Below are 12,009 nucleotides of genomic sequence, written 5' to 3'. Positions count from 1 at the left end.
GTGCAGCCACCACTACACCATAACCTGTATACACACAGTCCAGACACCACTACACCATAACCTGTATACACACAGTCCAGCCACCACTACACCATAATCTGTATACACACAGTACAGACATCACTACACCATAACCTGTATACACAGTCCAGATACTACTACACCATAACCTGTATACACACAGTCCAGACACTACTACACCATAACCTGTATACACAGTCCAGATACTACTACACCATAACCTGTATACACAGTCCAGATACTACTACACCATAACCTGTATACACAGTCCAGATACTACTACACCATAACCTGTATACACACAGTCCAGACGCCACTACACCATAACCTGTATACACACAGTCCAGACACCACTACACCATAACCTGTATACACACAGTCCAGACGCTGACACAACCACCATCAGAGTTCCTTACCTTCCTCTTACTCTTCTTTATCCCAATGACCTGACCAGGAAGTTGCCTCGTGTGTTTGATAAGGTGCTGAGGTATCTGAGGACACTGAGTATTCCAGGACTAATTACTATGGGCGGAGCTACACCGGGAGCAGAGAGCAAATCTACAGGAAAAGAGCAAAAACCGAGGAGTTCACCCAGTATACAGGACAGGAGGAGTGGTACTGTGCAGTGTATATATACAGGACAGGAGGAGCGGTACTGTGCAGTGTATATATACAGGAGGAGTGGTACTGTGCAGTGTATATATACAGGAGGAGTGGTACTGTGCAGTGTGTATATACAGGAGGAGTGGTACTGTACAGTGTATATATACAGGAGGAGTGGTACTGTGCAGTGTATATATACAGGAGGAGTGGTACTGTGCAGTGTATATATACAGGAGGAGTGGTACTGTGCAGTGTATATATACAGGACAGGAGGAGTGGTACTGTGCAGTGTATATATACAGGACAGGAGGAGCGGTACTGTGCAGTGTATATATACAGGAGGAGTGGTACTGTGCAGTGTATATATACAGGAGAAGCGGTACTGTGCAGTGTATATATACAGGACAGGAGGAGCGGTACTGTGCAGTGTATATATACAGGACAGGAGGAGTGGTACTGTGCAGTGTATATATACAGGACAGGAGGAGTGGTACTGTGCAGTGTATATATACAGGAGGAGTGGTACTGTGCAGTGTATATATACAGGAGGAGTGGTACTGTGCAGTGTATATATACAGGACAGGAGGAGGGGTACTGTGCAGTGTATATATACAGGACAGGAGGAGTGGTAATGTGCAGTGTATATATACAGGAGGAGTGGTACTGTGCAGTGTATATATACAGGACAGGAGGAGTGGTACTGTGCAGTGTATATATACAGGAGGAGTGGTACTGTGCAGTGTATATATACAGGAGGAGTGGTACTGTGCAGTGTATATATACAGGAGGAGTGGTACTGTGCAGTGTATATATACAGGAGGAGTGGTACTGTGCAGTGTATATATACAGGACAGGAGGAGGGGTACTGTGCAGTGTATATATACAGGAGGAGTGGTACTGTGCAGTGTATATATACAGGAGGAGTGGTACTGTGCAGTGTATATATACAGGACAGGAGGAGGGGTACTGTGCAGTGTATATATACAGGAGGAGCGGTACTGTGCAGTGTATATATACAGGAGGAGTGGTACTGTGCAGTGTATATATACAGGAGGAGCGGTACTGTGCAGTGTATATATACAGGAGGAGCGGTACTGTGCAGTGTATATATACAGGAGGAGGGTACTGTGCAGTGTATATATACAGGAGGAGTGGTACTGTGCAGTGTATATATACAGGACAGGAGGAGTGGTACTGTGCAGTGTATATATACAGGACAGGAGGAGCGGTACTGTGCAGTGTATATATACAGGACAGGAGGAGTGGTACTGTGCAGTGTATATATACAGGAGGAGCGGAACTGTGCAGTGTATATATACAGGACAGGGGAAGTGGTACTGTGCAGTGTATATATACAGGAGGAGCGGAACTGTGCAGTGTATATATACAGGACAGGAGGAGTGGTACTGTGCAGTGTATATATACAGGACAGGAGGAGCGGTACTGTGCAGTGTATATATACAGGACAGGGGAAGTGGTACTGTGCAGTGTATATATACAGGAGGAGCGGAACTGTGCAGTGTATATATACAGGAGGAGCGGTACTGTGCAGTGTATATATACAGGACAGGAGGAGTGGTACTGTGCAGTGTATATATACAGGAGGAGTGGTACTGTGCAGTGTATATATACAGGAGGAGTGGTACTGTGCAGTGTATATATACAGGAGGAGCGGTACTGTGCAGTGTATATATACAGGAGGAGTGGTACTGTGCAGTGTATATATACAGGAGGAGTGGTACTGTGCAGTGTATATATACAGGAGGAGTGGTACTGTGCAGTGTATATATACAGGACAGGAGGAGGGGTACTGTGCAGTGTATATATACAGGAGGAGTGGTACTGTGCAGTGTATATATACAGGAGGAGTGGTACTGTGCAGTGTATATATACAGGAGGAGTGGTACTGTGCAGTGTATATATACAGGACAGGAGGAGTGGTACTGTGCAGTGTATATATACAGGACAGGAGGAGTGGTACTGTGCAGTGTATATATACAGGACAGGAGGAGTGGTACTGTGCAGTGTATATATACAGGACAGGAGGAGTGGTACTGTGCAGTGTATATATACAGGACAGGAGGAGGGGTACTGTGCAGTGTATATATACAGGAGGAGTGGTACTGTGCAGTGTATATATACAGGAGGAGCGGTACTGTGCAGTTTATATATACAGGACAGGAGGAGTGGTACTGTGCAGTGTATATATACAGGACAGGAGGAGTGGTACTGTGCAGTGTATATATACAGGACAGGAGGAGTGGTACTGTGCAGTGTATATATACAGGACAGGAGGAGTGGTACTGTGCAGTGTATATATACAGGACAGGAGGAGTGGTACTGTGCAGTGTATATATACAGGAGGAGTGGTACTGTGCAGTGTATATATACAGGACAGGAGGAGTGGTACTGTGCAGTGTATATATACAGGACAGGAGGAGTGGTACTGTGCAGTGTATATATACAGGACAGGAGGAGTGGTACTGTGCAGTGTATATATACAGGACAGGAGGAGTGGTGCTGTGCAGTGTATATATACAGGAGGAGTGGTACTGTGCAGTGTATATATACAGGAGGAGTGGTACTGTGCGGTGTATATATACAGGAGGAGTGGTACTGTGCAGTGTATATATACAGGAGGAGTGGTACTGTGCAGTGTATATATACAGGACAGGAGGAGGGGTACTGTGCAGTGTATATATACAGGAGGAGTGGTACTGTGCAGTGTATATATACAGGAGGAGCGGTACTGTGCAGTTTATATATACAGGACAGGAGGAGTGGTACTGTGCAGTGTATATATACAGGACAGGAGGAGTGGTACTGTGCAGTGTATATATACAGGACAGGAGGAGTGGTACTGTGCAGTGTATATATACAGGAGGAGTGGTACTGTGCAGTATATATATACAGGAGGAGTGGTACTGTGCAGTGTATATATACAGGAGGAGTGGTACTGTGCAGTGTATATATACAGGACAGGAGGAGTGGTACTGTGCAGTGTATTTATACAGGACAGGAGGAGTGGTACTGTGCAGTGTATATATACAGGACATGAGGAGTGGTACTGTGCAGTGTATATATACAGGACAGGAGGAGGGGTACTGTGCAGTGTATATATACAGGACAGGAGGAGTGGTACTGTGCAGTGTATATATACAGGACAGGAGGAGTGGTACTGTGCAGTGTATATACAGGACAGGAGGAGTGGTACTGTGCAGAGTATATATACAGGAGGAGTGGTACTGTGCAGTGTATATATACAGGACAGGAGGAGTGGTACTGTGCAGTGTATATATACAGGACATGAGGAGTGGTACTGTGCAGTGTATATATACAGGACAGGAGGAGGGGTACTGTGCAGTGTATATATACAGGACAGGAGGAGTGGTACTGTGCAGTGTATATATACAGGACAGGAGGAGTGGTACTGTGCAGTGTATATACAGGACAGGAGGAGTGGTACTGTGCAGAGTATATATACAGGAGGAGTGGTACTGTGCAGTGTATATATACAGGAGGAGTGGTACTGTGCAGTGTATATATACAGGACAGGAGGAGTGGTACTGTGCAGTGTATATATACAGGAGGAGTGGTACTGTGCAGTGTATATACAGGACAGGAGGAGTGGTGCTGTGCAGTGTATATATACAGGAGGAGCGGTACTGTGCAGTGTATATATACAGGAGGAGCGGTACTGTGCAGTGTATATATACAGGAGGAGCGGTACTGTGCAGTGTATATATACAGGAGGAGTGGTACTGTGCAGTGCATATATACAGGACAGGAGGAGTGGTACTGTGCAGTGTATATATACAGGAGGAGCGGTACTGTGCAGTGTATATATACAGGAGGAGTGGTACTGTGCAGTGCATATATACAGGACAGGAGGAGTGGTACTGTGCAGTGTATATATACAGGAGGAGCGGTACTGTGCAGTGTATATATACAGGAGGAGCGGTACTGTGCAGTGTATATATACAGGAGGAGTGGTACTGTGCAGTGTATATATACAGGACAGGAGGAGTGGTACTGTGCAGTGTATATATACAGGAGGAGTGGTACTGTGCAGTGTATATATACAGGACAGGAGGAGTGGTACTGTGCAGTGTATATATACAGGACAGGAGGAGTGGTACTGTGCAGTGTATATATACAGGACAGGAGGAGTGGTACTGTGCAGTGTATATATACAGGACAGGAGGAGTGGTACTGTGCAGTGTATATATACAGGAGGAGTGGTACTGTGCAGTATATATATACAGGAGGAGTGGTACTGTGCAGTGTATATATACAGGAGGAGTGGTACTGTGCAGTGTATATATACAGGACAGGAGGAGTGGTACTGTGCAGTGTATTTATACAGGACAGGAGGAGTGGTACTGTGCAGTGTATATATACAGGAGGAGTCATACTGTGCAGTGTATATATACAGGAGGAGTGGTACTGTGCAGTGTATATATACAGGACAGGAGGAGTGGTACTGTGCAGTGTATATATACAGGACATGAGGAGTGGTACTGTGCAGTGTATATATACAGGACAGGGGAAGTGGTACTGTGCAGTGTATATATACAGGACAGGGGAAGTGGTACTGTGCAGTGTATATATAAAGGAGGAGCGGTACTGTGCAGTGTATATATACAGGAGGAGTGGTACTGTGCAGTGTATATATACAGGAGGAGTGGTACTGTGCAGTGTATATATACAGGACAGGAGGAGTGGTACTGTGCAGTGTATATACAGGACAGGAGGAGTGGTACTGTGCAGAGTATATATACAGGAGGAGTGGTACTGTGCAGTGTATATATACAGGAGGAGTGGTACTGTGCAGTGTATATATACAGGACAGGAGGAGTGGTACTGTGCAGTGTATATATACAGGAGGAGTGGTACTGTGCAGTGTATATACAGGACAGGAGGAGTGGTGCTGTGCAGTGTATATATACAGGAGGAGCGGTACTGTGCAGTGTATATATACAGGAGGAGCGGTACTGTGCAGTGTATATATACAGGAGGAGCGGTACTGTGCAGTGTATATATACAGGAGGAGTGGTACTGTGCAGTGCATATATACAGGACAGGAGGAGTGGTACTGTGCAGTGTATATATACAGGAGGAGCGGTACTGTGCAGTGTATATATACAGGAGGAGTGGTACTGTGCAGTGCATATATACAGGACAGGAGGAGTGGTACTGTGCAGTGTATATATACAGGAGGAGCGGTACTGTGCAGTGTATATATACAGGAGGAGGGGTACTGTGCAGTGTATATATGCAGGAGGAGTGGTACTGTGCAGTGTATATATACAGGAGGAGTGGTACTGTGCAGTGTATATATACAGGAGGAGCGGTACTGTGCAGTGTATATATACAGGAGGAGTGGTACTGTGCAGTGTATATATACAGGACAGGAGGAGTGGTACTGTGCAGTGTATATATACAGGAGGAGTGGTACTGTGCAGTGTATATATACAGGAGGAGCGGTACTGTGCAGTGTATATATACAGGAGGAGTGGTACTGTGCAGTGTATATATACAGGAGGAGCGGTACTGTGCAGTGTATATATACAGGAGGAGTGGTACTGTGCAGTGTATATATACAGGAGGAGCGGTACTGTGCAGTGTATATATACAGGAGGAGTGGTACTGTGCAGTGTATATATACAGGAGGAGCGGTACTGTGCAGTGTATATATACAGGAGGAGTGGTACTGTGCAGTGTATATATACAGGAGGAGCGGTACTGTGCAGTGTATATATACAGGAGGAGTGGTACTGTGCAGTGTATATATACAGGAGGAGCGGTAATGTGCATTGTACATATACAGGAGGAGTGGTACTGTGCAGTGTATATATACAGGAGGAGCGGTACTGTGCAGTGTATATATACAGGAGGAGTGGTACTGTGCAGTGTATATATACAGGAGGAGCGGTACTGTGCAGTGTATATATACAGGAGGAGTGGTACTGTGCAGTGTATATATACAGGAGGAGCGGTACTGTGCAGTGTATATATACAGGAGGAGTGGTACTGTGCGGTGTATATATACAGGAGGAGTGGTACTGTGCAGTGTATATATACAGGAGGAGTGGTACTGTGCAGTGTATATATACAGGAGGAGCGGTACTGTGCAGTTTATATATACAGGACAGGAGGAGTGGTACTGTGCAGTGTATATATACAGGACAGGAGGAGTGGTACTGTGCAGTGTATATATACAGGACAGGAGGAGTGGTACTGTGCAGTGTATATATACAGGAGGAGTGGTACTGTGCAGTGTATATATACAGGACAGGAGGAGTGGTACTGTGCAGTGTATATATACAGGACAGGAGGAGTGGTACTGTGCAGTGTATATATACAGGACAGGAGGAGTGGTACTGTGCAGTGTATATATACAGGAGGAGTGGTACTGTGCAGTATATATATACAGGAGGAGTGGTACTGTGCAGTGTATATATACAGGAGGAGTGGTACTGTGCAGTGTATATATACAGGACAGGAGGAGTGGTACTGTGCAGTGTATATATACAGGAGGAGTGGTACTGTGCAGTGTATATATACAGGAGGAGTGGTACTGTGCAGTGTATATATACAGGAGGAGTGGTACTGTGCAGTATATATATACAGGAGGAGTGGTACTGTGCAGTGTATATATACAGGAGGAGTGGTACTGTGCAGTGTATTTATACAGGACAGGAGGAGTGGTACTGTGCAGTGTATATATACAGGAGGAGTCATACTGTGCAGTGTATATATACAGGAGGAGTGGTACTGTGCAGTGTATATATACAGGACAGGAGGAGTGGTACTGTGCAGTGTATATATACAGGACAGGAGGAGGGGTACTGTGCAGTGTATATATACAGGACAGGAGGAGTGGTACTGTGCAGTGTATATATACAGGACAGGGGAAGTGGTACTGTGCAGTGTATATATACAGGACAGGGGAAGTGGTACTGTGCAGTGTATATATAAAGGAGGAGCGGTACTGTGCAGTGTATATATACAGGAGGAGTGGTACTGTGCAGTGTATATATACAGGAGGAGTGGTACTGTGCAGTGTATATATACAGGACAGGAGGAGTGGTACTGTGCAGTGTATATACAGGACAGGAGGAGTGGTACTGTGCAGAGTATATATACAGGAGGAGTGGTACTGTGCAGTGTATATATACAGGAGGAGTGGTACTGTGCAGTGTATATACAGGACAGGAGGAGTGGTGCTGTGCAGTGTATATATACAGGACAGGAGGAGTGGTACTGTGCAGTGCATATATACAGGACAGGAGGAGTGGTACTGTGCAGTGTATATATACAGGAGGAGCGGTACTGTGCAGTGTATATATACAGGAGGAGCGGTACTGTGCAGTGTATATATACAGGAGGAGTGGTACTGTGCAGTGTATATATACAGGACAGGAGGAGTGGTACTGTGCAGTGTATATATACAGGAGGAGTGGTACTGTGCAGTGTATATATACAGGAGGAGCGGTACTGTGCAGTGTATATATACAGGAGGAGGGGTACTGTGCAGTGTATATATACAGGACAGGAGGAGTGGTACTGTGCAGTGTATATATACAGGAGGAGCGGTACTGTGCAGTGTATATATACAGGAGGAGTGGTACTGTGCAGTGTATATATACAGGAGGAGTGGTACTGTGCAGTGTATATATACAGGAGGAGCGGTACTGTGCAGTGTATATATACAGGAGGAGTGGTACTGTGCAGTGTATATATACAGGACAGGAGGAGTGGTACTGTGCAGTGTATATATACAGGAGGAGTGGTACTGTGCAGTGTATATATACAGGAGGAGTGGTACTGTGCAGTGTATATATACAGGAGGAGTGGTACTGTGCAGTGTATATATACAGGACAGGAGGAGTGGTACTGTGCAGTGTATATATACAGGAGGAGTGGTACTGTGCAGTGTATATATGCAGGAGGAGTGGTACTGTGCAGTGTATATATACAGGAGGAGTGGTACTGTGCAGTGTATATATACAGGAGGAGTGGTACTGTGCAGTGTATATATACAGGAGGAGTGGTACTGTGCAGTGTATATATACAGGAGGAGTGGTACTGTGCAGTGTATATATACAGGAGGAGTGGTACTGTGCAGTGTATATATACAGGAGGAGTGGTACTGTGCAGTGTATATATACAGGACAGGAGGAGAGGTACTGTGCAGTGTATATATACAGGAGGAGCGGTACTGTGCAGTGTATATATACAGGAGGAGTGGTACTGTGCAGTGTATATATACAGGACAGGAGGAGTGGTACTGTGCAGTGTATATATACAGGAGGAGTGGTACTGTGCAGTGTATATATACAGGAGGAGCGGTACTGTGCAGTGTATATATACAGGAGGAGTGGTACTGTGCAGTGTATATATACAGGAGGAGCGGTACTGTGCAGTGTATATATACAGGAGGAGTGGTACTGTGCAGTGTATATATACAGGAGGAGCGGTACTGTGCAGTGTATATATACAGGAGGAGTGGTACTGTGCAGTGTTTATATACAGGAGGAGCGGTACTGTGCAGTGTATATATACAGGAGGAGTGGTACTGTGCAGTGTATATATACAGGAGGAGCGGTACTGTGCAGTGTATATATACAGGAGGAGTGGTACTGTGCAGTGTATATATACAGGACAGGAGGAGTACTGTGCAGTGTATATATACAGGAGGAGTGGTACTGTGCAGTGTATATATACAGGACAGGAGGAGGGGTACTAATAACCATGTATAAGTATATAAGGGGACAATACAAATATCTCGCTGAGGATCTGTTTATACCAAGGAAGGTGACGGGCACAAGGGGGCATTCTTTGCGTCTGGAGGAGAGAAGGTTTTTCCACCAACATAGAAGAGGATTCTTTACTGTTAGGGCAGTGAGAATCTGGAATTGCTTGCCTGAGGAGGTGGTGATGGCGAACTCAGTCGAGGGGTTCAAGAGAGGCCTGGATGTCTTCCTGGAGCAGAACAATATTGTATCATACAATTATTAGGTTCTGTAAAAGGACGTAGATCTGGGGATTTATTATGATGGAATATAGGCTGAACTGGATGGACAAATGTCTTTTTTCGGCCTTACTAACTATGTTACTATGTTACTGTGCAGTGTATATATACAGGAGGAGTGGTACTGTGCAGTGTATATATACAGGACAGGAGGAGTGGTACTGTGCAGTGTATATATACAGGAGGAGGGGTACTGTGCAGTGTATATATACAGGAGGATCGGTACTGTGCAGTGTATATATACAGGAGGAGTGGTACTGTGCAGTGTATATATACAGGAGGAGTGGTACTGTGCAGTGTATATATACAGGCCAGGAGGAGTGGTACTGTGCAGTGTATATATACAGGAGGATCGGTACTGTGCAGTGTATATATACAGGAGGAGTGGTACTGTGCAGTGTATATATACAGGAGGATCGGTACTGTGCAGTGTATATATACAGGCCAGGAGGAGCGGTACTGTGCAGTGTATATATACAGGAGGAGTGGTACTGTGCAGTGTATATATACAGGAGGATCGGTACTGTGCAGTGTATATACAGGAGGAGTGGTACTGTGCAGTGTATATATACAGGACAGGAGGAGCGGTACTGTGCAGTGTATATATACAGGAGGAGTGGTACTGTGCAGTGTATATATACAGGAGGATCGGTACTGTGCAGTGTATATATACAGGAGGAGTGGTACTGTGCAGTGTATATATACAGGACAGGAGGAGCGGTACTGTGCAGTGTATATATACAGGAGGAGTGGTACTGTGCAGTGTATATATACAGGACAGGAGGAGTGGTACTGTGCAGTGTATATATACAGGACAGGAGGAGTGGTACTGTGCAGTGTATATATACAGGAGAAGTGGTACTGTGCAGTGTATATATACAGGAGGAGGGGTACTGTGCAGTGTATATATACAGGAGGATCGGTACTGTGCAGTGTATATATACAGGAGGAGTGGTACTGTGCAGTGTATATATACAGGAGGATCGGTACTGTGCAGTGTATATATACAGGCCAGGAGGAGTGGTACTGTGCAGTGTATATATACAGGACAGGAGGAGCGGTACTGTGCAGTGTATATATACAGGAGGAGTGGTACTGTGCAGTGTATATATACAGGAGGATCGGTACTGTGCAGTGTATATATACAGGAGGAGTGGTACTGTGCAGTGTATATATACAGGACAGGAGGAGCGGTACTGTGCAGTGTATATATACAGGAGGAGTGGTACTGTGCAGTGTATATATACAGGAGGAGTGGTACTGTGCAGTGTATATTCACAGGAGGAGTGGTACTGTGCAGTGTATATATACAGGACAGGAGGAGTGGTACTGTGCAGTGTATATACAGGGTGGCTCAGTGGTACTGTGCAGTGTATATACAGGGTGGTTCAGTGGTACTATGCAGTGTATATACAGGGTAGTTCAGTGGTACTGTGCAGTGTATATACAGGGTGGTTCAGTGGTACTGTGCAGTGTATATACAGGGTGGTTCAGTGGTACTGTGCGGTGTATATACAGGGTGGTTCAGTGGTACTGTGCAGTGTATATACAGGGTGGGTCAGTGGTACTGTGCAGTGTATATACAGGGTGGTTCAGTGGTACTGTGCAGTGTGTATACAGGGTGGTTCAGTGGTACTGTGCAGTGTATATACAGAGTGGTTTAGTGTTACTGTGCGGTGTATATACATAGTGGTTCAGTGGTACTGTGCGGTGTATATACAGGGTGGTTCAGTGGTACTGTGCGGTGTATATACAGGGTGGTTCAGTGGTACTGTGCAGTGTATATATAGGGTGGTTCAGTGGTACTGTGTAGTGTATATAGAGGGTGGCTCAGTGGTACTGTGCAGTGTATATACAGGGTGGTTCAGTGGTACTGTGCAGTGTATATATAGGGTGGTTCAGTGGTACTGTGCAGTGTATACACAGGGTGGCTCAGTGGTACTGTGCAGTGCATATACAGGGTGGTTCAGTGGTACTGGGCAGTGTATATACAGGGTGGTTCAGTGGTATTGTGCGGTGTATATACAGAGTGGTGCAGTGTATTTACAGGGTGGTTCAGTGGTACTGTGCGGTGTATATACACAGTGGTGCAGTGTATTTACAGGGTGGTTCAGTGGTACTGTGCGGTGTATATACAGAGTGGTGCAGTGTATATACAGGGTGGTTCAGTGGTACTGTGCAGTGTATATACAGGGTGGTTCAGTGGTACTGTGCAATGTACATACAGGGTGGTTCAGTGGTACTGTGCAGTGTATATATAGGGTGGTTCAGTGGTACTGTGCAGTGTATATACAGGGTGGTTCATTGGTACTGTGCAGTGTATATACAGGGTGGTTCAGTGGTACTGT

At 45.4% G+C, this 12,009-nt stretch overlaps 1 protein-coding gene across 1 annotated transcript in view; it reads right to left on the bottom strand.

Annotated features, from left to right (window-relative positions):
- The window catches only part of LOC138677457 (phospholipid scramblase 2-like), a 148,085-nt gene extending 147,589 nt beyond the window's left edge, over positions 1 to 496 (bottom strand). The window contains exon 1 of the mRNA XM_069767613.1: positions 438 to 496. The gene's annotated coding sequence lies outside the window, so the exon portion shown is untranslated. The remainder of the gene's footprint in view (positions 1 to 437) is intronic.
- Positions 497 to 12,009: the final 11,513 nt, after the last annotated feature.

This window comes from Ranitomeya imitator, chromosome 4 (assembly GCF_032444005.1).
Source record: "Ranitomeya imitator isolate aRanImi1 chromosome 4, aRanImi1.pri, whole genome shotgun sequence".
NCBI classification, from domain to species: Eukaryota; Metazoa; Chordata; class Amphibia; order Anura; family Dendrobatidae; genus Ranitomeya; species Ranitomeya imitator.
Note: the sequence above shows the minus strand (reverse complement) of the source record. Positions and strands in the feature narration are given on the sequence as shown.